The sequence below is a fragment of the Oryctolagus cuniculus genome, chromosome 7 (assembly GCF_964237555.1).
Source record: "Oryctolagus cuniculus chromosome 7, mOryCun1.1, whole genome shotgun sequence".
Lineage (NCBI taxonomy): Eukaryota > Metazoa > Chordata > Mammalia > Lagomorpha > Leporidae > Oryctolagus > Oryctolagus cuniculus.
Genome location: NC_091438.1, coordinates 147014067 through 147041881, shown reverse-complemented (window position 1 = coordinate 147041881; position 27815 = coordinate 147014067). Strand labels below are relative to the sequence as shown.

Below are 27815 nucleotides of genomic sequence, written 5' to 3'. Positions count from 1 at the left end.
ACTTCTTCCAGAAGGCTCTGAATGTCTCTGGCCCTGAGCAGCCTGCCAGGAAGGATTCCTTGGGAGGTTCCGGGCCCATTGAGCCTGCTCTCCCTCCCAGCTTTGTGACCCTCGGTTTCATGCCCCCTGTCACCTATCTCTTTCACACCCTCTGCTTTCTTCTGTGTTGCTTCTTCCCACGACTTCGCCTCTGCACAGCTTTGCTCTGCACCCACGGAAGCCTCCGTCCCAGGCCCAGCGACCCCTCTAGGAATGCGAGCCCTCCAAGGGAACTTCCTTTTTCCTCCTCGCCTGACGGACAGCCAGACCTTCTTCAAGACTCCCCTGTAGCTCTCTGCCAATGCACAAGGACCACATCTGGGCAGTAGAGGCTGTTGGACCTCTGCCCGTGGCCCCTGGGACCCCTCCACTGTTCGGGGTGCACCAGCTCCCTAGGTGCTTTCCTTTCGTGGGGGGATGAGTGATTAGGTCCAACTGAATCCTGCATTTAATTGCTCTGTAATACTCCAGACTGCTGGTGGCCGTGCTAAATGCCTTCACAGAGTGGAGGACAGAATATATCATTTACTCACTTTGGGTTTTTATTTGATGAACAATGCTTCCCTCTGCAGCACCTGTGTCTCTGAACCCTTGGGCTATCTGACTCCCTCTGCCTGAACAGAGGAGCAGAGGAGCTGGAAACGTGGCTGTCCCTTCTTGTCCCCAGGGCAGCGCATAGCTGTCCCAGATGAGGCTGGAGGATAGGTACCCAGGCACCTGGGCCCTCGGCTTGAACAACTCTGAGACCTGCCGCCTGCCGTGGGATGAGTCACCCTTCCCGGGACTTCTCTGCCATCACATTCCTGCTTGGCCTCCTCCCTTTCCCAGCCTTTTCTCCCTCTTCCGCAGGTTTCTCCTGCAAATCCTTCCTGATAACTCACTGCACAGGAATCCTCACCCCAGGTCTGCCTCTGAGGAGCCCAGCCTTATGCCCCGAGCTGTTCCTCCCTCCTCTCACAGCGAAGAGGCACTGAGTTCTCAAGGCCTGCTCCAGGGTCAGCCCCTCCTTCCTTTCCTGCCTCCCAAAGCAAACCTCTCGAACCCTGTGGCTTGATTTACCATCTGTGTTAGTTTCCTGGGGTCTCTGTAACAACACACCACAGACGGGGCAGCTCACACAGAAACTCATGGACTCTCAGTGCTGGAGGCTGGAAGTCCCGGATCCAGGGGTCAGCTGGGTGGTGCCTGTCCCACCCTCTTCCCTGCCTTCTGCTTGTTTGCTGTTGGCAGGCTCTGGAGTTCCTAAAATTGCAGATCTGTCTTCATCCTCAGTAGTGGTCTTCTCCCTGTGGGTATGTTGGTGCCCAAATCTCTTTTTTATAAGGACACAGATTGTGTTAGGTTAGGGCCCATCATAAGTGATCTCGTTTTAAGTGGACTGCCTTTGTGAGGACCCTGTCTCCCTGATAGGTCGCATGCTGCGGTACTGGATGCCTGTGTATCAATGTACGAGCTCCAGGGGACAGGCTGCAAGCTGCAGCACCCTCTATGCGACCCCCAGCCAGATCTGCTTCACAGTTTGTCTCGGCTGGTCAAGCTCTTCATGAACTCAATCCATGTCTCCCATGTGCATGGCAGGGACTCAAGGACTTGAGCCATCATCTGCTACCTCCTGGGGTGTACATTATTAGCAGGAAGCTCCATAGAAGTGGAGCTGGCACTTGAACCAGGAGCTCCGATATGGGATGCAGGCCATCCAAGCGGTGATGTAACCATACACCTGCTCCTACTGACCTCTGAAGACGTCATCTCTAAATACAGTCATGGAGAGGAAGCAAAACATTACCTCCAGAGCTTCCTGATGGGCCTAAGAATTACATTGACGTAAGACAGATGATAGGACAAAGCAGGCAGATGTTTGCACACATGGGGGAGCTCCCGTAGGAAAACCAAGACCAAAGAAATGGCAAAACCAAGTGTTTACGTGCTGGGTTGCACAGAAGCAACTGTGGAAAAGATTCTAAAGTATATGGGGAGGGGCCAGTGCTGTGGTGTAGCAGGTAAAGCCGCCACCTGCAGTTCCGGCATCCCATATGGGTGCTGGTTTGAGTCCTGGCTGCTCCAATTCTGATCCAGCTTTCTGCCATGGCCTGGGAAAGCCGTAGAAGCAAGTGGCCTGCACCCACATGGGAAACCCTGAAGAAGCTCCTGGCTCCTGGCTTTGGATCAGCCCAGCTCTGGCCGTTGCAGCCATTTGGGGAGTGAACCAGCAGATGGAAAATACCCCCCTTCTCTGCCTCTGCCTCTCTGTAACTCTGCCTTTCAAATAAATAAAATAAATATTTTAAAAAAAAGTGTAGGGGAGAGCAAAGGAAGAGGAGAATTATTTTAGCAAAATCTGTTCAGAAGTCCCTTGGCCTTGGTGCACTGTCTCTGGTGACAAGAATGCTTCTTTCCTCCTGGAACAGGGAGGGCCTCTTCCACGTGGGCGTCTCATCTCCTGCTTTCAGGAAGAAAAGGGGAGATCGGGTGTCCGCCTTCTGCCTGTTGTCTATCAAGTGCCTCTGCTCAGTTATCCTCATACCAAGGTGGCTCCGGTGATTTGGCTGTGGTTTGAGTGGGAGCTTCAAGAGCTCGTGTGTTGACGTTTAATCCTCATTGTGAGCATTTCTTTTTCAAGCTATATTTTTAAAACAGATTTATTTTATTTATTTGAAAGAGTTAGAGAGAGAGAGAGAGAAGAAGAAGAAGAAGAAGAAGAAGAAGAAGAAGAAGAAGAAGAAAAGAGAGAGAGAGAGAGAGAGAGAGACAGAGACAGGTCTTCCATTCATTGGTTCACTCCCCAGATGACCACAATGACCAGAACTGAGCCGATTTGAAGCCAGGAGCCAGGAGCTTCTTCCTGGTCTCCCACATGGGTGCAGGGGCCCAAGGACTTGGGGTATCCTCCACTGCTTCCCTAGGCCATAGCAGAGAGCTGGATCGGAAGTGGAACAGCTGGGTCTGGAACCAGCGCCCATATGGGATGGCGGCACTGCAAGAGGTGGCTTTACCCGCTATGCCACAGTGCTGGCCCCAGCTTTATTTGCTTATTTGAAAAGCAGAGTGACAGAAAGAAAGGGAGGGACATTTTTCTACTCCCCAAATGGCTGCAATGATTGGGGCCGGGCCAAGCCAAAGCTATAAGCTCAGAACTTCTGGATCTTCCATGAGGAGGGCAGGGGTCCACGTCCTTGGGCCATTATCCACTATTCATTATTCCTAGTCACATTAGCGGAGAGCTGGATAGGAAGTGGAGCAGCTGGGACTGGAATTGGCATTCTGATGTGGGATGCTGGCATGGCAAGCGGCTGCTTAACGCACTGTGCCACAATGTGAGTCTCTCCACTGCGAGTATTAAGAGGGTAGAAGCTTAACCTGACAGGGGTGCTTGGTGGCAGGACCCTTGGGAAGGGGTTAGAATGAGAAAAGGTCTTTTGCGTGGAGCCCCCATGGTTGAATACTGGTGGCTTTACAAGGAGAGAGGCAGAGCCCAGAGGATGTGGCCCACACACCTGCTCCCTGTTCCTGTGCTGTCTCAGGACTCTGCCAGCAAGAAGGACACCACCAGATGTGGACCCTCAACCCTGGACCAGCGCTGGGAGCCCAAGTAAACCTCTTCCTTCCTAAAGGAACTCAGCCTTGGCTGTGTTGTTTCAGTGACGAAAGTGGACTGACACAGGGAACCATCCGTCCATAACATCTGGGAACTGGGAGGACAGAAGGCGCCCAGGGCTTCCTGATGGCCTTGTGCCATCAGGGTCAACAGTGGACTGCTTATCTCTGGACTTCTGGTGAGCTAGCCCTCATCTGCTTCAGCCTGAGGCTTTGGGTTTTCAGTGGAGCACATTCCTGGGATGATACACATCCAAAATGGAAGCCATCACCTTCCCCAGCGTCTGTGTCCCCACTCGGTTGGTTTGTTTGATCGTCATCCACCCAGAAGTCAGTGGGCATCTAGCCTCAGTGTGCCCTTCCACCAAATACATAATCAATCTCTAAGTCTTCTTGAAAAGTAGAGTTCCAGAGAGAGAGACACACACACACAGAAAGAGAGGGGCTTTTCATGTCAGTGTAGGGGCCCAAGCACTTGGGCCATCTTCTGCTGCTTTCCCACATTAGCAGGGAGCCAGATTGGAAATGGAGCTGCTGGGACTCGAACCGGTTCCCATACGGGTGCCAGCGCTGCAGTGTCAGCCCCTGATTGACTTTCTTAAACCTCTCCCTTGATGGGGTGAACTGTGTCCTCCAAAATCTACCTTTTTTTAAAAAAAAAAAAAAGATTTATTTATCTATTTGAAAGGCAGAGTTACAGAGAGAGGAGAGGCAGAGAGAGAGAGAGAGAGAGAGAGAGAGAGAGAGAGAGAGAGAGGTCTTCCATCTGCTGGCTCACTCCCTAATCAGCCTCAACGGCCGTAGCTGTACTGATGCAAAGCCAGGAGCCAGGAGCTTCTTCCAGGTCTCCCATGCAGATACAGGGGCCCAAGGACCTGAGCCATCTTCTGCTGCTTTTCCCAGGCCATTAGCAGGGGGCTGGATTAGAAGTGGAGCAGCCGAGACATGAACTGGCACCCATATAGGATGCTGACATTGCAGGCTGCAGTTTTATCCTATGCCTCAGCGCTGGCCCCCAGAATTGGGTATCAAACCCAGGTCTTCCAGTGTGGGATGCAAGCCTTCTAACTGAAAGGCAGAGTCTCTCTCTCACACACACACAGAGGCAGAGAGAGGTATTTTTTCATCTGCTAGTTCACTGCCCAAATCCTGCAACAGCCAAGGAGCTGGGCTGAGGCCAGAACCAGGAGCTGAGAACTCAATCCAAGTCGCCCATGTGGGTGGCAGTGACCCAAGGACTTGAGCCATCACTTGCTGCCTCCCAGGGTCCGCACTGGCAGAGGTGGAGTCAGGAACTGGAGCCTTGTATCCAATGCAAGCACTTCAGCATGGGACAGGTGTGTCTCACACAGCATTTTGACTGCTAGAATCTAGTCAAGGCACCTCCATTTATGGGATGAGGAATCCGAGGCCTAGCGAAAGGCTGGCAGGGAGCTAGTAATGGCACTACATACCCTGTCTATTCTAGAAGTCTCCTTGCGCTGTCACAGTAGTTACGGCTCTCAGAGATCTGGTGTAGCATCACCTGCTGGTGAATATTCAACAAGGACTCCTGGGGGCGTGGCCCCTTGATTTGCTGCCTTTGTCAGTTTCTATGGTTGAAGAATTCTCCTTTGGCTGCCTTCCAACTCCTCCTGTGAGGTCACCGACCAGAGCGTCGGTCCAGGGTCTCCAGCAGACCATTAGGTACGGCCTTGAGTTCAGACTGTGCAGGGTCGTGTTCTGGGCGGACTGCTGGGCTGTCTTGCTTAAAAGAGAGTAGCTGGAGGCTCCCATCCCCCCTGAACATGGCTGTTACCAGAGCACGCCAAGTGCTGGCAATGACATGACGCAAAAGGCTATAAATAAAAAGAAAGGGTCTCCAAGGGATGACCTGTTGAACAAGACAGGAGACGTGTGTGAGCAGAACATGCTGTTCATTGCTGTGTGTTGGAACCAGATGCCAGCGATAACCTCCCATAACCTCAACAGAGAGGAGCGAAGGGAACAGGAATGAGGTCCCCTCGCCCTGCCCTGAGCAGAGCGGGCCCACGGCAGTGACCGCCGCCTCGGCAGCATTTCTGGTTCACCGGCAGCCCCAGGAGCTCCCCCTTTCTCACGTACTGGGTCCCATGCACTTAGACGCTGTCGCTTTTGTATTTTAGAAGTGCGTAGCACTTGGAATGTGTTTTACAGACGACATCCAACTCCCTAGCTTGGCAGATGAGCCACTTAAGAAATGAATTTTCAGAGAAGGTGGGCTGGGAAGAGGGAAGAGCACAGCTCTAAGGTTTGATCAATTCTGGGTCAGGTTCTGCCTGGCCCCTAGCTGTTTATGAGGCTTCAGACCAGTTTCTTGACCTCAAGTTTCTTCATTCTCTCTCTCTCTCTCTCTCTCTCTCTCTCTCTCTCTCTCTCTCTCCTCTAAGATTTTTTAAATGTATTTGAAAGACAGAGTTACAGAGAAAGAGACATCTTTCATCCACTGGTTCACTCCCCAAATGGCCATAACAGACGGGGCAGGGCCAAGCCAAAGTCAAGAGCCTGGAACTCCATCTGAGTCTCCCACGAGGGTGCAGGGGCCCATCATGCACTTGGACCACCTTCTGCCGCATTCCCAGTTACATTAGCAGGGAGTTGGATCAGAAGTGGAGCAGCCAGGACTCAAACCAGCAGCCACATGGGATCTTGGCATTGCAGGTGGTGGCTTTACCCTTCGCCCCACAATAGCAGCCCCAGTTTCTTCACTCTTAAATGCCTTCTTTGTAAGGTTGACACAGAATGAATGAAATGACCTAAGACTTGTCAGGTGCTCAACACTCCACTTGGTAAGCATTCAGGACGCAAGAAATACCTGTTCCCTCTTTTTGCAGGGTAAACATTTCCTATTTGTTTACGTCTTCTTTATATTTTTGAAGATCTTGCTTTCCTATTAGTGAATTAATTTATTTACTCTTTCTCCTAACAAATATTTAGAGATATGAATGTTCATTGTGGATTGACTCTGATTCTAGTCTTTCTGAGATCTAATGATTTTGCAGAACTAGGATACAAATGAGTTTTTGGACTAAGGGATCTTACCTAGGTAGAAGGCAAATCCAGCGAAAGTTGTTCTTTTTGAAAATTTATTTATTTAGGGGCTGGCATTGTGGTGCATTGGATTAAGCCACCACCTGCAATGCCAGCAACCCATATGGTTGTCAGTTCAAGTCCCAGCTGCTCCACTTCCTATCCAGCTCCCTGCTAATACTCCTGGGAAAGCAGTGGAAAAGATAGCTGAGATGTGAGAGCTTCTGACACCCACATGGGAGACACAGATGAAGTTCCAGGCTCCTACCTTCAGCCTGGCCCAGCCCTGGCCTTTGTGACACTTGGCTAGTAAACCAGTGGATGGAAGGTCTCTCTCTCTCTGTCTCTCTCTTTCTGTGTCTCTCCCTCCTCTGTAACTTTGCCTTTCAAATAAATAAATAATTAAATCTTAAAAATTATATATTTATTTTCGTTTTTTAAAGACAGAGAGATGGTGGGGCCAGCGCTGTGGCACAGTGGGTTAAAGCCCCAATCTGCAGCGCTGGCATCCCATATGGGCACCGGTTTGAGTCCTGGCTGCTCCACTTCCGATCCAGCTCTCTGCTATGGCCTGGGAAAGCAGTAGAAGATGGCCCAAGTCCTTGGGCCCCTGTACCCGTGTGGGAAGACCTGGAAGAAGCTCCTGGCTCCTGGCTTCAGAATGGCGCAGCTCCGACCATTGCAGCCAAGTAGGGAGTGAACCAGCGATGGGAGACCTCTCTTTCTCTGCTTCTCCTTCTCTCTCTGCCTCTCCTTCTCTCTCTGTGTAACTCTAGCTTTCAAATAAATAAATAAATCTTAAAAAAAAAAAAGAGAGAGATGGAAAGAGAGAGAGAGAGACTCCCATGTGTGTGGAAGGGACCCAAGTATTTGAGCCGCCACCTGCTGCCTCCCAGGGTGCACTTGCAGAGATGCTGCACTGGAAGTGGCGTAATGGCTTTGAACCAGACACTCCAGCGGGATGGAGGTGTCCCAAGAGGCATCCTAACTGCTCTGCCAAATTCCGGCTCCTGAAAGTGGTTCTTCGGTGTGGATCGAGGTGCTAAGGGCAAGGTACCCAGCGCAGGCTGGGCCTGGCAAGGGCGCTGATGCCCCTGCTAAAGGTGGGCGCTCACCCCAGCGCCTCCCTTGACCCTCACATTACTCCTGGGGTGTGGCATGCTCCAGGTACTCACTCAGCAGCATTCCTTGTGTACCTGCTATGTGCTGGACACAGAGCCTGGAGGAGGCAGACCTCAATCTCAGCCCTCCCAGAGCTGACATTAACAGGGCAATCAGAGTAGGGCAGCTGGTGCCAAGGCATGGAGAAAAGCCAAGTAGGGTAGAGGCTTGGGGGAGATGGGAGGCTGCAGTCCGGCTTAGGAGGATCCTGGAAGGTCTCTGGACATGACCTTGGGGTGAGGATGTGGAGGTGAGGAAGCGCCTTCAGAACCGCGCCAGTAGCTGGTATAGGAATTAGAGCCGGTGCTGGAATCTACATTTGACCCTGAAGCCAGATTTCAACAGCCTCTCCCTCCTTTCTCTTCCTCCATTCCTCCCTCCCTCCGTCTCTCCCTCCCTCCCTCCCTCCCTTCCTCCCTCCCTCCCTCCCTCCCTCCTGTTTGCTTTATTTTATTTGAAAGGCAGATTGAAGGCAGGGTGGTGGGGGCGGGGTAGGTCTTCCATCCCGTTGGTTTACTTCTTAAATGTTCCCAATAGCCAGGGCTGGACCAGGTCAAAGAGAAGAGCCAGGGACTCCATCCAGGCCTCCCACGTGGGTGGCAGGGGTCCAAGCACTTGGGCCATTATCCTCTGCTTTCTCAGGCACTTTACCATGGAGTTGAATGGCACTTAACTGGCATTCCAACACGGGGTGCTGGTGTTGCAACAGTAGCTTAACCTGCTGCGCCACAGTGCCGGCCCCAGCAGACTCTCTTTCAAGAAGCAGTGCTGCTGTCCCCGGAGGAGGACGTGTGCGTGAGCTGCTGCACACTCCCACGCATGTGTCATCTGTGCGTGGTTGATATTCCCCCGGGCCTATCCTAAGGTCCCAGGTTCCCTCCTGAGGCCTTCCAGGGCCTGTCTGAGGCCTCACGTTGTTGGTTCTCCTGGAAACTTGGCAAGTCTGTGGCCACCTCGCCCAGAGCCCTGCATTCCAGTGGCTTATTTGTGTGCCTTGGAGCCCTGCCAGGGCTGGGCCCGGGACAGGTTGCCGTGGCAACCTCCCCCACTCCTTCCAGATAACTTCTCAAGGATGTTGCTCCTGGGCCAGAAATAGTTTCAGTCAGCGCTGGCTGCAGGAGGGGAACTTGGCAAGGTGAGCTGACTTAGGAATCCGTCTGGCTCTCGCAGGCTTTGAATCCCCACAAACTGAGTGGGGGCGGGGGCTTCTGGGGAGTGAGCCCCAACCTCCCCCGCCTGCTCCCAGCTTTTGGATTGGAATGGCTTAGTGTGGATCCTGGGAGAGCTGCCTTCAATCGTCACATTCCCGTTGTTGCAGTCAGAGCTTGCCTTTGAGAGCCTGCTAAAGCGGAACATTTTCTAGAAGTTCAAGTTCATTGAGGTATGCCTGCTAAAGAAGGTTCCCGTTTTCAGTGTACAGTTTGATGAATTTCTACACGAGTGATGGTCACTGCTATTAGGGATAGGTAACTTCTCTGTAACCCTCCAAGTGCGAGCGTCCTGCCCGGCTCCTAGCCCCAGGCACCCTGTGGTCTGCATCTGTCCCCACAGAACAGCTGTGCCTTTTCTAGAAGCTCCCATGTCCTAGGAATCCCCAGTACATGCGCACCTGTGGTGGGCATCTTTTGTTCAACCTCGTGCCTTTGAGATTCATCTGTGTGGCTGCTGTCTATGTGCTCTTTGGACCCGTTGTCTGGGGGTGTGGTAGTTACATGGGCTAACAGGCAGTTAGGTCAGGTCCCTGCTGGAATGAGAAAAGGGGGGGGGGCCCTTTAAAAATGTGCAAGATGCGTGCTTCTCCACAAAAGCTGCCTTTAGCAAGGTCGAAGTGCTGACCCCAGCCTTCTGAGTTTCTAGTTTTGTCGTGAGAATAGAGAAGTTATCCATCCCACCCTTCTGAGGGTTTTTTTATTTGATCAGGAGCAGCCTAGACAGGGTTTTGTCCCCGCCCTTGATTGATTGGTCCCCAAATAGTGCTTAAAAGACTCCACTTCCACCAGTTTCCGGGGTCTTCCTCTCTTGGAGCTCCCTTCTGACCGCTGAGGCAGGAGGTTTCTGACGTCAATAAATCTTGCTTTGCTCACTGCCTTGTCCGTGTGGAAATTCTTCCACGTGACCAGAACCAAGGTTGTTGCTGGTTTCCCTGTAGCAGGGTGATCCGTTTCCATGTTGATGGGTGTTCCAGTTGTTTCCAGTGTCTGACGATTACAAATGCTAAATAAAAATACAGAAGCCATGGGGCTGTCGGGAGGCTGTGGAAGCCCTGGTGTGAGACAGAGAGTAGAGTGATGAGGCTTTATTAGCAATAGGGCATCCATCGGAATGGAAGGGACAGAGAGAGGGGGAGCGCCCAGTCGCTAGGACTGGGGGAGAGCGAGGTTACATGGTTGAATGGAGAGAGTACACCTGGGCAGGGGGCAGCTCAGCAGAGAGGCAGAGTGCTGAGCACGCAGTCTGTTTGGACTTCCTAGGTTTTTACCCACCTACCCCTCTTCTCCAAGACAAAGGAGGGAGAGTCCTGGCAGAAGGGTTTGTGGGGTGAAAATTAGCAAATTCCTCCCCAGATTTGCTGGCTCTGGGCAGAGCAGAGGGGCTTCCCTTAGGGTGTCTGTGAAGGTTTTATTGCACATGTTATCAGGTCAGGTAACCCATTTGGTCCTGAGGAGAGAAAATTCTCCTGGGAGCTGGGAAGGGCTGGGACCACCTGGGAGGTTATCAGGGTCTGAGCAGGACGTTGAGGTGCAAGATGCTGGGCTCCTGGAGCTTCTGCAGCAGGTGCTGGTCTTCAGGCCCTTCTCACACACACATGGGCTCGATTTCTGACTTCCTACCTAACAGGGCCAGCACTGTGATGTGGTCTCGGTTAAGCAGAGCTTGCAATGCTGCAGGCTCCGCTTCAGATCCAGCTTCCTGCTGATGCACCTGGGAAGTCAGCAGAAGATGGCCCCAGAGCTTGGAGGCCTGCCACCCACGTGGGAGATCCCGATGGGGTTCCTGGCTTCAGTCTGGCCTGACTCTGGCTGTTGGGAACTGAGCCAGTGGATAGAAGAGCTGAGTCTGTGTCTGTGTCCCTGCTTCCTTTTCTCTCTGTCATTATGCCTCTCAAATAAATAAATATTTTAAAAAAAGTAGTCACTCCTGCTGAAGATCACATCACCACACTGAAACCTCCCGGGCAATCAGATTCCAGAGATAACAGCCACATCTTCCAGGCAGGCCCCTGTCAATGGGCACGAGGATGAGGTTCCTTCTACTTTAATCTTTACACAAAGGGCAACCTGATATTAACCAATCAGCTACCTTTCTGTTGCTCTGTCTCCCTGTCCCCACTTTATGAAGAAGGTGACTTGGAAGTGACTAATCTACTTCTTTTGTTCTTTCTTTCTGCTTTCTTTCTTTCTTCTTTTTCTTTTCTTTTTTTTTAAGACTTTATTTGAGAGGTAAAGTTACAGAGAGAGGCAGAGAGAGAGAGAGAGAGAGATAGAGAGGTCATCCATCCACTGGTTCTCTCCCAAAATGGCCGCAAAGGCTACAGCTGAGCTGATCCGGAGCCAGGAGCCAGGAGCCAGGAGCCAGGAGCCAGGAGCCAGGAGCTTCTTCTGCTCCTTGTTTCTGCTTTCTTCAGCTCCTTTCTATGAAACCAAGCTCCTCTACCTGACCCACTGGAATATTTATTCTTCACTACATAAATATTGCCCAGTTCTAGAATAGTAAACAAAGTCACTATGAAATACATGAAATCTGTTCTCTTTGTGTCAATAAAAATTAGAAAGAAAAAAATCTGTGGCCTACCCTATGGCACAGTGGGTTAAAGCTCCTGCCCACAGCACCGGCATCCCATATGATGCTAGTTTGAGTCCTCGCTGCTCTACTTCTGATCCAGCTCCCTGTTGGTGCACCTGGGAAAGCAGTGGAAGATGGTCTGAGTGCTTAGGCCCCTGCACCCCACGTGCAGAGACCCAGAAGAGGCTCCTGGCTCTGGTAGTTGCAGCCATTTGGGGAGTAAATCCACAGATGGAAGATCTCTCTCTCTCTCTCTCTCTCTCTCTCTCTCTCTGCTTTTCAAATAAATAAAATTAAACAAAGAAAATATTTAAATTGTAAGGATCCCCATGTTTGTATTATTGCTATACACATTTATGTATAAATCTCTATGTGAACATATATTTTCATGTTTTGGGTAATAACAGCAATAGAATGGTTGGATGATATGGTAAGTATATGTTAAATTTTATAAGAAACTATCAGATTGCATGTGTTTTTTAAAAAAATTATTTATTTATTTTTCCCAGAAGCCTTTTATTTAAGGTAGACAAACTTCATGCATTTCCTAAGCACAACTTTAGGAAGATAGTGATTCTTCCCACCCTACCCACCCCTCTCCCACCTGCACTCCCACCCTTCTTCCTCCTCCCTCTCCTATCCCTACTCTTATTTTTTACTGTGATCTATTTTCAATTAACTTTATTTTTTTATTTTATAATTTATATTTATTTGACAGGTAGAGTTATAGACAGTGAGAGAGATAGAGAGACAGAGAGAAAGGTCTTCCTTCCGTTGGTTCACTCCTCAAATGGCCGCAATGGACGGCACTGCGTGGATCCGAAGCCAGAACCCACTTGCCTCCTCCTGGTCACTCATGCGGGTGCAGGGGCCCAAGCACTTGGGCCATCCTCCACTGCCCTCCCGGGCCACAGCAGAGAGCTGGACTGGAAGAGGAGCAACTGGGACAGAATCCGGCGCCCATATGGGATGTCGGCGCCGCAGGCGGAGGATTAACTAAGTGAGCCACGGCACCGGCCCCCCCTTCAATTAACTTTATACAGATAGGATTAACTCTATACTAAGTAAAGAGTTAAACAAATAGTATTAAAAACTGTTCCTGTAGAGATAACAGTTGTTCAAAGTCATTGCATCTCAAAGTGTCAATTTTACTTCTATAGATTACGTTTTAGGTGCTCTATTAGTTAGCACTGATCAGGGAGAATAAATGGTCTTTGTTCTTTTTTTTTTTTTTTTTTTTTTTTTTGACAGGCAGAGTGGACAGTGAGAGAGAGAGAGACAGAGAGGAAGGTCTTCTTTTACCGTTGGTTCACCCTCCAATGGCTGCTGTGGCCGGCGCGCTATGGCTGGCACACCGTGGCTGGCACACCTCGCTGATCTGAAGCCAGGAGCCAGGTGCTTCCTCCTGGTCTCCCATGGGGTGCAGGGCCCAAGCAGTTGGGCCATCCTCCACTGCACTCCTGGGCCACAGCAGAGAGCTGGCCTGGAAGAGGGGCAACCGGGACAGAATCCGGTGCTCTGACTGGAGCCCCGGTGTGCCAGCACCACAGGCGGAGGATTAGCCTATTGAGCCACGGCACCAGCTGGTATTTGTTCTTTTGGGACTGGCTTATTTCACTAAGTCTAATGTTTTCCAGTTGCATCCAATTTGTTGCAAACAACAGGATTTCATTTTTTTCCACCACTGTATGGTATTCCATGGTGTATGTATCCCATAATTTCTTTTTTTTAAGATTTTATTTATTTATTTGAGAGATAGAGTTATAGACAATGAAAGGGAGAGACAGAGAAAGGTCCTCAGTCTGTTGGTTCACTCCCCAATGGCTGGAGCTGTGCCAATCTGAAGCCAGGAGCCAGGTGCCTCCTCCTGGTCTCCCATGTGGGTGCAGGAGCCCAAGAACCTGGGCCATCCTCCACTGCTTTCCCAGACCACAGCAGAGAGCTAAACTGGAAGAGGAATAGCCAGGACCAGAACTGGCTCCCATAAGAGATGCTGGCACCGCAGGTGGAGGTTTAACCCACTGTGCCACAGTGCCGGCCCCCCATAATTTCTTTATCCAGTCTTCAGTTGATGGACATTTGGGTTGATTCTATATCTTAGCTATTGTGATTTGGGCTGCATGCGCTTATTTTTGTACATTTGGAAGGAAGAGAGAGGGAGACAGAGAGAGCTCTTCCATCTGTTAGTTCACTCTCTAAATACCTGCAATAGCCAGGGCTGGGCCAGGTTGAAGCCAGGAACCCAGAATTCAATCCGGGTCTCTCACATAGGTGGCAGGGACCCAAGCACTTGATCATCACCTGCCGCCTCCCCGGTCTGCATTGTCAGAAGCTGGAACGTGGAGCAGAGCTGAGACTTGAACCTGGATGCTCTGTTACGGGATGTGGGCATCCCAGGCAGCAGCTTCACCTCTGCCCCAACGCCTGCCCCGGAGAGCTTTTCTTGTATCTGCCTCTTGTCTCTGGCCTTCAGCCCAGGCTGATCCTTATGTCAGCGTGCCACCCTTCATTGGACACATCTTGTTACCGGAGAATGGCAGGGTTCTTGTCTTCGCCCAAGAAAGAATTCAGGCGTGAGACAGAGTAGTGGAAAGTAAAAAGTAGCAAAGTTTATTAGGGTAGGGACATCTGCAAGAACAGATGGGTTGGCCAGCACCATGGCTCAATAGGCTTGTGGCGCCGGCACATCGGGTTCTAGTCCCGGTTGGGGCGCCGGATTCTGTCCCAGTTGCCCCTCTTCCAGTCCAGCTCTCTGCTGTGGCCTGGGAGTGCAGTGGAGGATGACCCAAGTGCTTGGGCCCTGCACCCGCATGGGAGACCAGCAGAAGCACCTGGCTCCTGGCTTCAGATCAACGCAGTGCGCTGGCCGCAGCAGCCATTTGAGGGGTGAACCAATGGTAAAGGAAGACCTTTCTCTCTGTCTCTCTCTCTCACTGTCCACTCTGCCTGTCAAACAAACAAACAAGCAAAAAACAAAAAACGGATGGGCACTTCTCCAGACAGGACCTGAGAGAGAGTGCAGTCGCTCAGACTGGGGGGTGGGGGGTGAGGTTACATGGTTGAGTAGAGATTACACCTGACCAGGCCAGGCGGGCGGCTCAGCAGAGAGGCAGAGGGCTGAGCGCACCATCTGGTTGAGGCCAGGGGTTTTTAAGGAGGTGGGTCTTGCTTCCCCACCTGTGCTCCTCTTGGAACAAAGGGCTTTTTGGATGTAAATAGAAAAACTTCCATCTGAGTTTTCTCCCTGAAGTTATCAGACAGGAGGAAGGTGCCTGTCCTGAGTTTAGAGGAAGGGTGAGCAAGACCCCCTAGAGAATGGAGATCGGGAGCAGGGTGTTTGAAATGCAGATACTGGGCTGCACCTTGGAGATTGTAGAAGATTTGTCAGGCAGAAGGGGTGGGACCCCTCACCTGGCAGGTTATTGGGTAGAAGGGGGCAGGGCAGGATGCGGATACCAGGCTGCCCCTGAAACATTATCCGGATGACTTTGAGATGCAGATGCATGTGCTGGACATAGACGTCTTCTCTTTAGGCCTTTATGTCACACACACATAAGCTCATATCTGACTTCCTACCTAACAGTCTCATTGACTCTTCATGAATACTCAGTGAGGTTGGTCCTGTGCAGTCAGGTTTTGAGAACAAATTATTTTATTTTATTTTTTAGATTCATTTTATTTTATTTTTAAATATTTATTTATTTAATTGAAAGAGTTACAGAGAGAGAGGAGAGACAGAGAGAGACCTCTTCCACCCGCTGGTTCATTATCCAGATGGCCACAATGGCCAGCACAGAGACCAGACTGAAGACAGGAGCCAAGAGCATCTTCCAGGTTCCCCATGAGGTTTCTAGGGGCCCAAGCATTGCGTCATCTTCTGCTGCTTTTCCCAGGCCGTTAGCAGGGAGCTGGATTGGAAGTGGAGCAGCTGGGACATGAACTGGCTCCCATGTGGGATGCTAGCATTGCAGGCGGCAGCTTTACCTACAATACCACATGCCAGTCCCTATTTAATTTTTTAAGGATTCATTCTTTTTTTTCTTTTTTTGAAAGGCAGAGTGACAAAAAGGGTGAGTGAGACACACACACACACACACACACACACAGAGAAATTTTCCATCTGCTGGTTCACTCCCCAAATGCCCTCAGCGGCTGGAGCTGGGCCATATTGATGCCAGGAACTCTGTCTGGGGCTCTCCCACGAGTGTCAGGGACCCACATACTTGAGCCATCACTTGTTGTTGTGTTAGCAGAAAGCTGGAATTAGAATGGAGCTGGAACTCAAATCCAATCACTTAAAAAAAAAAAAAAAGATGTATTTATTTATTTGAGAGTCAGAGTTACACAGAGAGGGAGACATAGAGAGATATTCCATCCGCTGGTTCATTCCCCATGTGGCCGAAATGGCCAGGGCTGGGCTGATCCAAAGCCAGGAGCCAGGAGCTTGTTCCTGGTCTCCCACACACTTGGACCATCTTCCACTGCTTTCACAGGCCATTAACAGGGAGCTGGATCTGAAGTGGAACAGCCGGGACTTGAACCAGCGCCCATATAGGCTGCTGCCACAGCATGGTCCCCAAACCCAGTCACTTCGATATGGAATGCAGGTGTCTCAATACATTGTCTTAAATCAATAGGCCAGGCCGGCGCTGTGGCTCAATAGGCTAATCCTCCGCCTGCGGCGCTGGCACCCCGGGGTTCTAGTCCCGGTCGGGGCACCAGATTCTGTCCCAGTTGCCCCTCTTCCAGTCCAGCTCTCTGCTGTGGCCTGGGAGTGCAGTGGAGGATGGCCCAAGTGCTTGGGCCCTGTATCCGCATGGGAGACCAGGAGAAGCACCTGGCTCCTGGCTTCGGATCAGCGCGGTGCGCCGGTCACAGTGGTCATTGGAGGGTCAACCAACGGTAAAGGAAGACCTTTCTCTCTGTCTCTCTCTCTCTCACTGTCCACTCTGCCTCCTATAACCATCTTTGAACACAGGAGACTTGTATTATATATAAATAATTCTGTTATTTCTTTCTGTAGTGGGGACAAACTTTACCACTACCCTCTTAGGCTCTCTGACTGGGCCTGGAAATGAACTTGACATAGGGCAACTCAACAGGAGAACGGCCCACAGATTTCTATAGGGACAGAAGAGCCCCTTGGAAACCGAAGATCCAAAGGGGACGATAGAACCTACTCTGCCCATGTTGTGAGTTGGACCAAGAGAAGGAAGGTGTGAGAATGTAAGGAGACCCAGGGCTTCTGCGGGCGGGTGCTCAGGGAGGAGAGGCTGGAAGGATGGGGGTATCGAACGGGGCTGGTGGGCGGATCTCTCCTGGCCTCAGCTCCCTCCTGCTGCAGGCACCTGAGGGTAGCTGCCCCCCAGGACATGCTCTGTTTTTGGGAGGGGTAAGGGACCAGAGTGCCCCTCTCGCCTTGGCTATTTTTAGGCGCTTTTTTTTTAAAAGATTATTTATTTATTTATTTTTGACAGGCAGAATTAGATAGTGGAGAGAGAGAGAGACAGAGAGAAAGGTCTTCCTTTTCCGTTGGTTCACCCATCAAATGGCCACTACGGCTGGTGCGTTGCACCGATCCGAAGTCAGGAGCCAGGTGCTTCCTCCTGGTCTCCCATGCGGGTGCAGGGCCCAAACACTTGGGCCATCCTCCACTGCACTCCTGGGCCACAGCAGAGAGCTGGCCTGGAAGAGGGGCAACCAGGACAGAATCTGGCGCCCCGACCGGGACTAGAACCCCGGGGTGCCGGCGCCGTAGGCGGAGGATTAGCCTAGTGAGCCGCGGCACAGGCCAAAAAAAACTTTATTTATTTATTTGAGAGGCATAATTACAGAGAGAGAGAAGGAGAGGCAGAGAAAGGTCTTCCATCCACTGGTTCACTCCCCAAATGGCCACAATGGCCGGAGCCAGGAGCCAGGAGCTTCTTTGGTCCCTGTCAGCAGCCCTTTCAGACGTAGGGACTTGTGACAATAACTCTTTCATTTGCTCAGGATTCTGTGGGCAGCTGTTTGAGGAGGGCTGGGCTTCCTTCCACTGGTCTTGGCTTGGACTCATTTGTGCAGGGGGCTGTTGGGACCCAGCTGCTGCGGGGCCTCTGTAGGGTGAGGTTTTGCTCTTCCTGTCCTGTCACACTGGACCAGCCAGGATGGCCAGTTTCTCTAATACCAGATGACAATTTCAACCTCAAGGCTTACGATTTTTCCAAGGTTTTTTCCTCTACCAAATCAGAGCCGAATTTGGCGCATTGTATGTATTTTTAAAGATTTATGTATTTGTTTATTTTTAAAGATTATTTATTTGAGAGGCTGAATTGCAGACAGAGAGAGGGAAAGACAGAGAGAGAGAGGTCTTCCATCTGCTGATTCACTCCCCAAATGGCCACAACAGCCAAAGCTGGGCCGATCTGTAGCCAAGAGCTTCTTCTGGGTCTCCCACACGGGTACAGGGGCCCAGGCACTTGGACCATCTTTTGCTGCTTTCCCAGGAAAAGCAGAAGAAAGCTGGATCAGAACAGAGTAGCTGGGATGTGAACTGGCACGCTGAGACGGGATATTGGCATCACAAGCCGTGGCGGCTTAACCTGTTGCACCACAGCGCTGGCCTGAGAGGCAGCGGCTTTGGCCCTTTAAACTAATGACAAGCCAAGTGGGGCAAAGATGAGACCAATCGATCAGTTTATGGCAATGCACACAAAAGCAGAATAAGCAAAATCAAATAAAAGGAATACATGAAAGATGAGACGGATGAAAGAGAATGACTTGAGCCCAGAGTGCTATTAACAAACCAAGCACAAGCATCCGCAGAGGACATTTTCCAAATGGTCCAGGAAAACGCAGCCCTTCAAGGTGACACTGGGCGGTTCCTGATTGCCATCAGCCATCAGCCATCAGCGACGACGGTCAAGGGCCCTTCACCCCAACAGAGCCTCTGCAGCCAGCGCCTGCCCGAAGTTCTCGCAGGGCAGGGAGTCACAGCCAGATGGGTCTCAAGTGGCAGTCTGAGGACTATAGCATTTACCGCTCTGGAACGTGTCTTGTGTTAGCCACCAGATGTCCAGTTTGGGGAAAAACATCCAGAACCAAACGATCTCATTTGCACCGGGACACACAGTTGCCACTGTGCTGTATCAACCAGCCAGAACAAAGCAGTGGGTCCCCTGCTATCAGCCATTTGGCTCCGTTTCAGCTTGTGTTACATGAAAAAAACTCGCAATGGAGTGAGTGCTATAAAGGCACCTTCATGTTAATCCTCATTAAAATACCAGTTTACTTAGATTCACAAAATGGTAACACAACAAAACGTACATTTGCTTATTTGAAAGGCAGAGAGACAGAGAGAGGAGAGAGATGAGAGAGAGAAGGGAGGGAGGGAGGGGGAGAGAGAGAGAGAGAGAGAGAGAGAGAGAGAGAGAGAGAGAGAGAATCTTCCATCCACTTCCATTCATTCCCAAATGGCTACAACAGCCAGGTCTGGGCCAGGCTGAAGCCGGAGCCAGGGATTCCAACCGGGTCTCCCATGAAGATGTCAGGGGTCCGTGTACTTGGGCTATCATGTGCTGCTGTTGCAGGGGAATTAGCAGGAAGCTGGACTGGAATTACAGTAGCTGGGACTCAAACCCATACTCTGATTATGGGATGCCAGTGTCGCAAGCAATGGCTTAACTCTGTGTCACCAACCAGCCCCCACAGCGTGACTGCCTCTGTCATAAACTTCAAAGGCTTATTTGAAACTCAGAAGCTAAGAATGCACTCTCTGTTCTGCTGTATCCTCCAGTACTTCCTACAGGGCTGTGCTGTAAATGTTCTAGCCGCCTCTCCGATGGGGGAAGGAGTCAGGAGGAAAGCCTCATTGAATAGCAGTGTAGGACAGTGTCCTGGTTAGAACGGTTGGTTTACCCAGGGTGAGGGGTACCAGGGGAAAGGAGGGGAACTCTGCCCCGACTTGGGTTTTGCAAAAATTTACCTGGGCAGCTTTGATGGGGGATGGCGCTGTGGAAGATTAACTTCAGGAGCCATTGTGTTCTAGGGAGAGAGGCACAATGAGGAGGAAGGAATTTACTACTCTGGCCCTTGCACAGGGCGTGGCTGTAACTGGGATGCCTTGGTGCTGGCTCACAGGGGCACTGGGGGAGGAGAATCTCAGGGGGCAAAAGCTGAGGGAGTCGTAGCATCAGCAACCCAAGCAATGGAGAAGGCTGGGTCCTCTGTCTGCCGGCTGCAGCAGGTGAGCCCCAGAGTCTGATATGCAAGTGGTGACGGGATGGTGATGTCACTGGCAGCTCATGGGCAAGAATGGAGTTGGCAGCAGGTGGGCAAGTCGCAAGGGCAAGGTCAGGAGCCCAAGGGTGAGCGTCTGGGGTGATGGTAGTGAGAATGGCAAGACCACTTGGCACCTAACGCCTCCCGTCACGTGCCTGCCCTGAGAGACTTAACTAACCTGGCGCAGCTTCTAGCAGCCAAAGATGGCGTCCCCAGGGCTCCCTCTGGATTCCTGTCTAGAGAGGCTCAGGGCTGTCAGATGGATTTGTTCCAGCCAGCGTCAAACACAGGCCCCCAGCCTCCCGCTCTCAGAGCATTTACAACAAAGGGCTCACAGCCAAGACTCTTCCTCTGTGCCTTCGACGTGTGTGTGTTTCCTGCATCTTGCAAGGACCTCGAAGTGGGCTCATCAGTAGGGTGAGCTCCAGGGTCTCTGTCTCGCAGCCTCTGTGGGAGGGCACGGTCCTAACTGTGATGCTGCCGGCTCGGCGCAGGCCTGGTGGCGTTCATGGTAGTCCCTGCTGCCCCTCTGCCTGCACAAACTGGAGTGGAGCTCTGTTCTCCCCTACAGGCAGTAGTTATGGCATCAATCTGTTCTCAGCACGCTTGCTAGCCTTTCACTTCCTTTATCTTTCTTGCTTGGGAGTTGGCAGGGACTACGGGGAACTGAAGCTGGAGGAGGGGCGAGTTAGATGAGCGCCAGGCTCCAGTCAGGCGGTGAGAGCAGCCCCGGGCGGTGACCGATGGGGCCAGGGAAGAGTGGCCTGGGCACGCTTGAGGTACATTAGACACCACAAGCTGGGCCCATGCCAGGGGGCGGGGGGAGGGCTTTTGTTCACTAAGGGTGCAGCCTGGAGGGGGCTGATGTGGGCACAGAGCATGGGAGACAGCCCCAGCTGCCGCCCCTGGAGAGATACAAAATGGGGCCAGGAATGCCGGAAAGGAGGCAGCTGGCGTCCTGCCATCTTGCGTGTCAGCTGTTGAGGCCACAGTCTTCCTGTTGATCACAACCGATGTGTGCACACGAGGGAGAGAACCAACTCCCTGGGTACTGCTGTCGCAATTCTCAGAGGTCGCTGTTTATCCATGAACTTCATTTTGGGGTCTCTCCATTGTGGTCATGGTCACTGACTTCTGGAATGTCCTAAGGGTTATTTTTTCATTTTGCAGAAGAAGAGGAAAATTCCTTTTGAAGAGAAAAAAATAGTGAAAAGAAAATTCTAGAAAGTGGAAAATGACTTGGAAGTCTCTCTCTGCCCTTGAGAAATAAGTGGGCCCCTCTGATGCCCTCACACTTTTGGGCAATCGAGCAAGCACAGCCCACAGCAGCAGTCTTGTGGGAGGGGGAGAGTGGGACACGGGACCCAAGGCTGAGAACCCAGGACACAGAGCCTCCCCTTCTGCCCCTTTGGTGACCAAGAGCAATGATTTCACACCTGTGGTCATCAGTTTTCTCACGTGGCTTCATGTTTGCTGCCTTGAGGTCAATTATGTTTCCTTCTATGACTTTGCATTCAGGCAAAGATTTCTCGTTCCATTTTGTTCCAGATAAGTGGAACACATATGGGCGCACACACTGAGGGAAGTGGGGTACCCCAAAAGCACATAGTACTAGGGTGACACAAAGGTTTCTACTCCGTGTGTTCAGCCACCCTTCAATCCTTCTTCAGAAGTAAACTTTGGGTTGGCGTTGTGATGCAGCAGTGACGTTCCTTCCATATGAGCACCAGCTTCAGTCCTAGCCGCCCTGCTTCCACTCCAGCTCCCCGCTAATGAGTCTGGAAAAGCAGTGAAGACGGCCCAAGTGCTTGGGCCCCTGCCATGCTTGTTAAGGACCAGGATGGAGTTCCTGGCTCCTGGCTTTGGTCTGGGACAGCTTTGGCTCTTTGGGGGAGTGAAGCAGTGGATGGAAGATTCTCTCTCTTTCTCTACTCCCTTTCCTTCACCCCCTGTCACTCTGCCTTTCAAATACGTAAGTCTTTTTAAAAAATAAACTTGGTTAGTTTAATTTAAAACCACATTTAGGATTGAGTGGGAGAAGCAAGACACAAAAGATGCATACTGTGTGATTCCTCTGCTGTAAAGTTCGAGAACAGATAGAACCAACCAGTACCTACGGGGGATTGGTTCCAGGACCCCCGTGGAGACCAAGGTCTACAGATGCTCAGGTTCCTTATGTAAAATGGCATAGCATTTGCCCATAAGCTACACAATCCTCCTGTGTACTTTAAATCGTCTCTGGGTTCCCTATAATACCGAGTACAACATAAAGACTATATAAATAGTTGCTATTCTAAATTGTTTAGTGACTACAACAAGCAAAAGTCTGCACATGTTCAATTCAGATTCACTTTCCCCCCAAATAGCTTCAATTTGTAGTTGATTGAATTCACAGATGGGGCACCTGCGGATCTGGAGTGCTAACTGCATACATGGTTGTAAAAACCCGAACAGGAATCACCCCTGAACTTAATCAGGAGGAAAGAGTCCCAGATCTTGCTTGGGAGATCAATTTTGCTGTTATATGTATTTGTCAAAGCTCACTAGACTACACACTTCAAATCTGTATATATATATATATATATATATATATATATATTTTTTTTTTTGGGCAGGCAGAGTGGACAGTGAGAGAGAGAGACAGAGAGAAAGGTCTTCCTTTACCATTGGTTGACCCTCCAATGGCTGCTACGGCCAGCGCACTGCGGCCGGCGCACCGCACTGATCTGAAGCCAGATGCTTCTCCTGGTCTCCCATGCGGGTGCAGGGCCCAAGCACTTGGGCCATCCTCCACTGCACTCCCGGGCCACAGCAGAGAGCTGGCCTGGAAGAGGGGCAACCGGGACAGAATCCAGCGCCCCGACTGGGACTAGAACCCAGTGTGCCGGCGCCGCAGGCGGAGGATTAGCCTAGTGAGCCACGGCGCCAGCCCAAATCTGTATATTTTTTTTCTACACACACATTATACTTCAACAATATTTTATTTTGTTTTAAAGATTTATTTATTTATTTGAAAGTCAGAGCTACAGAGACAGAGAGAGAGAGAGAGACAGACAGACATCTTCCATCCACTGGTTCACTCCTCAGGTGGCTGTAACAGCCAGGGCTGGGCCAGGCTGAAACCAGGAGTCGAGAGCTTCATCCAGGTCTCCCACATGGGTGCAAGAGCCCAAGCACTTGGGCATCTTCCACTGCTTTTCCAAGGCCATTAGCAGGGAGCTGGATCAGAAGTGGAGCAGCCGGGACACGAACTGGCACTTATAAGGGAAGCCAGCATTGCAGGTGGCAGCTTTACCTGCTGTGCCACAATGCTGGCCCCAGTAATTTTATTTACGTATTTATGTTTTATTTTCTTTGAAAAGGAGAGAGAGAGAGAGAGAGAGATCTTCCAGCCGTAATTTAAAAGAAGCAGTGAGCCCTCTCATTTTAGACCATGAACGAGCCGAGACTGCCAGCTCCTTCCCTTAGAATCGACCTTGGAGGAGCCATAGCAGCTGCAGGGAAACACAGATTCCAGAAGTGATGGAAAATAAAAGCGAGCCGACCCGCCTGGTCTCTGCCCCGCTGCCCTGGGGAAGAGGGTGCCTGATCCTGAAGCTGGGGCTGCAGCTGGCGTTGGAGCAGGGCTGGGCTGCTGGGCGTCCGAAGGAGATGGGTTTTGTTTCTGTTTGGCTTTGTGTAGGCGTGCGGATGACTGCCTGTCTGGCTAGGGCCTGTTTGCTTTGGTTTGGTTCTGCCTTGCCGTTTGCCTGACAGATCTGAGGCCAGACCTTCGCCTTGCCCCGGGCCTGGTGGCTGTGGGGTGCCACTGGCCACACGGAAGCTCCACGTGGGTTAAGCAAGCAGCGTCACTTAGAGCTCTTGCCCCTCCCCCATCTGCAGGGCTGTGGACCACTTCAGGGAGGCTCTGCCCCCGCCAGGGTCTCTCCTCTCTGGAACGGGGATGGAAGCTTAGGCGGCCGGGCTGCTCGCAGGCTTGGTTGGCCACCCCTGCCTGGGCGTGGCCCTTCCTTCTCCTTAAATCCGTGAAGGTTGACCTGAATTTGGGCATGCTCGATGCTACCCCTTCTCCACCGCCTTCTTCCAAAGCAGCTGGTACAGGTCTCATCCCGATTATCCAGCCACAGATTGAATTTTTCTCCCTGTAAACAGTCTCACTTTCTCGTCCTCCTCCCTCCCCCCCTCCCCCCTCCTCATCCTCCTCGCTTCTCCCTTGCAGCTTTTTTTGGCTTGGAGAAGCACAGTGCTTTTCCTGCACTGCTTATTTTTTGTCTTTTGAGACTCTTCCCACTGTGACAGTCCGCTCCATCTGCACCTGCGGCATTTTATTCCTCATTTCCTCACCACTTTCAAAATAAATACCATCTCTATGTTTGTCCCTTTTATAATTGTGCGCCTCTTACAAGCACGGTCAGGATTCTCGGTGGCTTTACGCTTATGGGCCGTGATGGGGTAGGTAATATGTGAGCAACTGCGTGGGCACAGCACAGCCACGCGCCTGGGGGAACGAGCTCTCTGCAGGTCACGATGACCATTCGCTACAGCTAATGCCATCTGTTGGTGGAGGGAGGAGTTGTTTTTTTTTTTTTTTTTTTTTTTTTTTTTTTTTTTTTCCTGGCTTTTTTTATATCTATGGATCTGCAGGCATTGAAATTTGAGGAAAATTGTTTCTTAAACATATTATTCTGTGGTTTTTTAAAAATCGATCTTCTTGGCCGGCACCGTGGCTCACTAGGCTAATCCTCTACCTGCGGCGCCGGCACCCCGGGTTCTAGTTCCGGTCGGGGCGCCGGATTCTGTCCCGGTTGCTCCTCTTCCAGTCCAGCTCTCTGCTGTGGCCCGGGAGTGCAGTGGAGGATGGCCCAGGTCCTTGGGCCCTGCACCCGCATGGGAGACCAGGAGGAAGCACCTGGCTCCTGGCTTCGGATTGGCATAGCATGCCGGCCATAGCGGCCATTTGGGGGTGAGCCAACGGAAAGGAAGACCTTTCTCTCTGTCTCTCTCTCTCTCACTGTCTAACTGCCTGTCAAAAAAAATCAATCTTCTTTTAAACATATTTTTAAAAAAATTTATTTGAAAGGCAGAGTTACAGAGAAAAAGGGGAAGAGACAGAGACAGAGAGACAGAGAGGTCTTCCATCCACTGTTCACTTCCCTAATGGCTGCAACAGCTGGTGTGAAGCCAGAAGGCAGGAGCTTCTTCCAGGTCTCCCATGTGGGTGCAGGAGCCCTAGGACTTAGGCCATCTTCTGCTGCTTTCCTAGGCACGTTAGCAGGGAGCTGGATAGGAAGTGGAGCAGACAGGACTTGAATCATCACCCATATGGGATGCTGGTGATACAGGCAAGGCTTAACCCACCATGCCACAACACTGGTCCCTATTCTGTGGCTTTTAAAAGTAATTCATTATAGGGGCTGGTGTTGTGGCACAGCAGGTTAAGCCACTGCTTGTGATGCCAACATCTCATATCAAAGTGCTGGTTTGAGGTCTGGATGCTCCACTTCCAACCCAGTGGAAGACAGTCCAAGTACTTGGGCTCCTTCCACCCACGTGGAACACCAGATGGAGTCCCTGGCTCCTGGCTTTGTACTGGACCAGTGCTGGCCATTGCAGCCATTTGAGGGGTGAGCCAGCCAATTGGGGAGTGAGCCAGCAGATGGAAGACCTCTCTCTCTCCTCTCTCGCTCCTGCTTTCGCTCTTGCTCTCTCTCTGTCTGCCTCTCCTTCTCTCTCTGTAACTCTGCTTTTCAAATAAGACTGAAGCCAGGAGCCAAAAGCTTCATCCAGGTCTCCCATATGAGAGGCAGGGGCCCCGGTACCTGGACCATCTTCAGTTGGTTTTCCGAAGTGCATTAGCAGGGAGCTGGATTGGAAGTGGAGCAGATGGGACACGAATTGACACACATATGGGATGCTGGCATCAGCGATCATGGTTTAACACACTAAACCACAATGCAAGCCCCTACAGATAATCTTCTAAGTTACATATCCTTAGTTTTAAATGTAAATCTCTGATTTTCAATGGAGTTGGCTATGCCAATAAACAGATTTCCGCCTCATGAATTTTTCCAAGACTATTACAACACACAATTTATGCGGGCAATCCCTAATGTTGGACAATGGTCTTGCTTCTGAAGTGGTCTAATCAAACGCTTGTCCTATCTCCTGAAGCTCATGTGAGTGTGGCTTCATGCAGCAGGTGGCGGGAGCAAGCGCGTCACCAGACTCAAGCTGAGGTAGGAGTTCTGTCTGCAGGGTGGGCAGTGCACCGTTCATGTAACCACCAACCACTTCTGGTTGTAGAACATCCCTGTTCGGGGCTGGTGCTGTGGCACAGCTGGTAAAGCCACTGCCTCTGATGCTGGCATCCCATGTGGGTGCCAGTTTGAGTCCTGGCTGCTCTACTTCCCATCCAGCTCTCTGCTACTGTGCCTGGGCAAGCAGCAGAAGATGGCCCAAGTGCTTAGGCCCCTGCACCCATGTAGGAGCCCTGGAGGAAGCTCAGGGCTCCTGGCTTCGGCCTGGTCCAGCCCTGGCCATTGCAGCTATTTGGGGAGTGAACCAGCTGATGGGAGCTCTCTCTCTCTTTGTGTGTATATGTGTGTCTCCCTCTCTCTCTCACTCTGCCTCTCAAAAAAAAAAAAAAAAAAAAAAAAAAAAAAAAAAAAAAGGCAAGGGGGCAGAGCTGTGGCGATGTAGTAGGCTCTAGGCTATGCCTCTGCCTGTGGCACCGGCATCCCATATAGGTGCCACTTCGTGTCCCAGCTGCTTCTTTTCTGACCCAGTTATCTGCTAATGGCCTGGGAAAGCAGTAGAGAATGGCCCAAGTGTTTGGGCCCCTGTACCCACGTGGGAGACCCGGAAGAAGCTCCTGGTTCCTGGCTTCGGATCTGGGGAGTGAACCAGCGGATGGATGACCTCTCTCTCTCTCTTTCTCTCTCCCTCTGCCTTTATACATAATAAATAAATATTTTTTTTTTACAGAGTTAGACAGAGAGACAGGACTTCCTTCCGTTGTTTTACCCCCCAAATGGCAGCTACGGCCAGCGCGCTGCACCGATCTGAAGCCAGATGCCAGGCGCTTCCTCCTGGTCTCCCATGTGGGTGCAGGGCCCAAGCCCTTGGGCCATCCTCCACTGCACTCCCAGGCCACAGCAGAGAGCTGGACTGGAAGAGGGGCAACCGGGACAGAATCTGGTGCCCCAACCAGGACTAGAACCTGGTGTGCCGGTGCCGCAGGCAGAGGATTAGCCAAATGAGCCGCGGCACCGGCCCAGAAATAAATCTTAAAAAAAATATATACTTGAGAGCAGCTTGAGTTTTGCTTATAATTGGTTCTAATGTGTTTATGTTGATTTATGAAGATGCATATTTGCTAGATTTAAGCACATACTTTGAGCAGTCAGCAGATAATTGGAGATGATTTGACTTCTTAGAATCCTTCCCAAGGAAGGTGCTGGCCTCTCTTCCTTCTCCTTTCTTCCTTTTCTCCCTCCCTCTCCCCTTCCCTCCCTCCTTCCCATTTCCCTTCACGGGATAGCATGCAAGTTACAAAGTCTGTAACCTGCAAAGTCTGTAACCTGCACTAACTGCACATGTACATCTTAAGAGCGGCCGTTCAGCTCAGTGAGGACCCTCGGGGGTTTCTAAAGAGAATGCGAGGAGGGTTGGGCTGCGCGGCCCGGGGCTGAAACCAGCTGCGGGTCTGAGAGTCGGTATCTCGGACATCAGTGCAGCTCCTTGGGAAACTGGCCTGGTGGCTTGGCGTTTTCAGGGGGAGGACGTCACAGGAGACCTAAGTAGCCACAAGACAGCACTTGGCTGCGGTCTGAAAGAGACAAAGCAGTGTGTTCAGAGATTGCCGGGTTTCACCATCAGGGTGGAGGCCTCGCAGCCTGGAGCCCTCGCTTAGCGCGCCTGTGGTGATGGTG

General features: G+C 51.3%; 1 long non-coding RNA gene across 9 annotated transcripts in view; it reads left to right on the top strand.

The window, feature by feature from the left end:
- Positions 1–8926: 8926 nt before the first annotated feature.
- The window catches only part of LOC103350293 (uncharacterized), a 39920-nt gene continuing 21031 nt past the window's right edge, over positions 8927–27815 (top strand). For 6 of the 9 annotated variants that reach the window (XR_011390844.1, XR_011390840.1, XR_011390843.1 and 3 more), the window contains exon 1: positions 19049–19849. This is a non-coding gene — a long non-coding RNA (uncharacterized lncRNA). Of the gene's footprint in view, positions 9224–19048; positions 19850–27815 lie in introns of those variants that run through there. The other 3 variants (XR_011390841.1, XR_007923683.2, XR_011390838.1) reach the window with 1 other exon arrangement.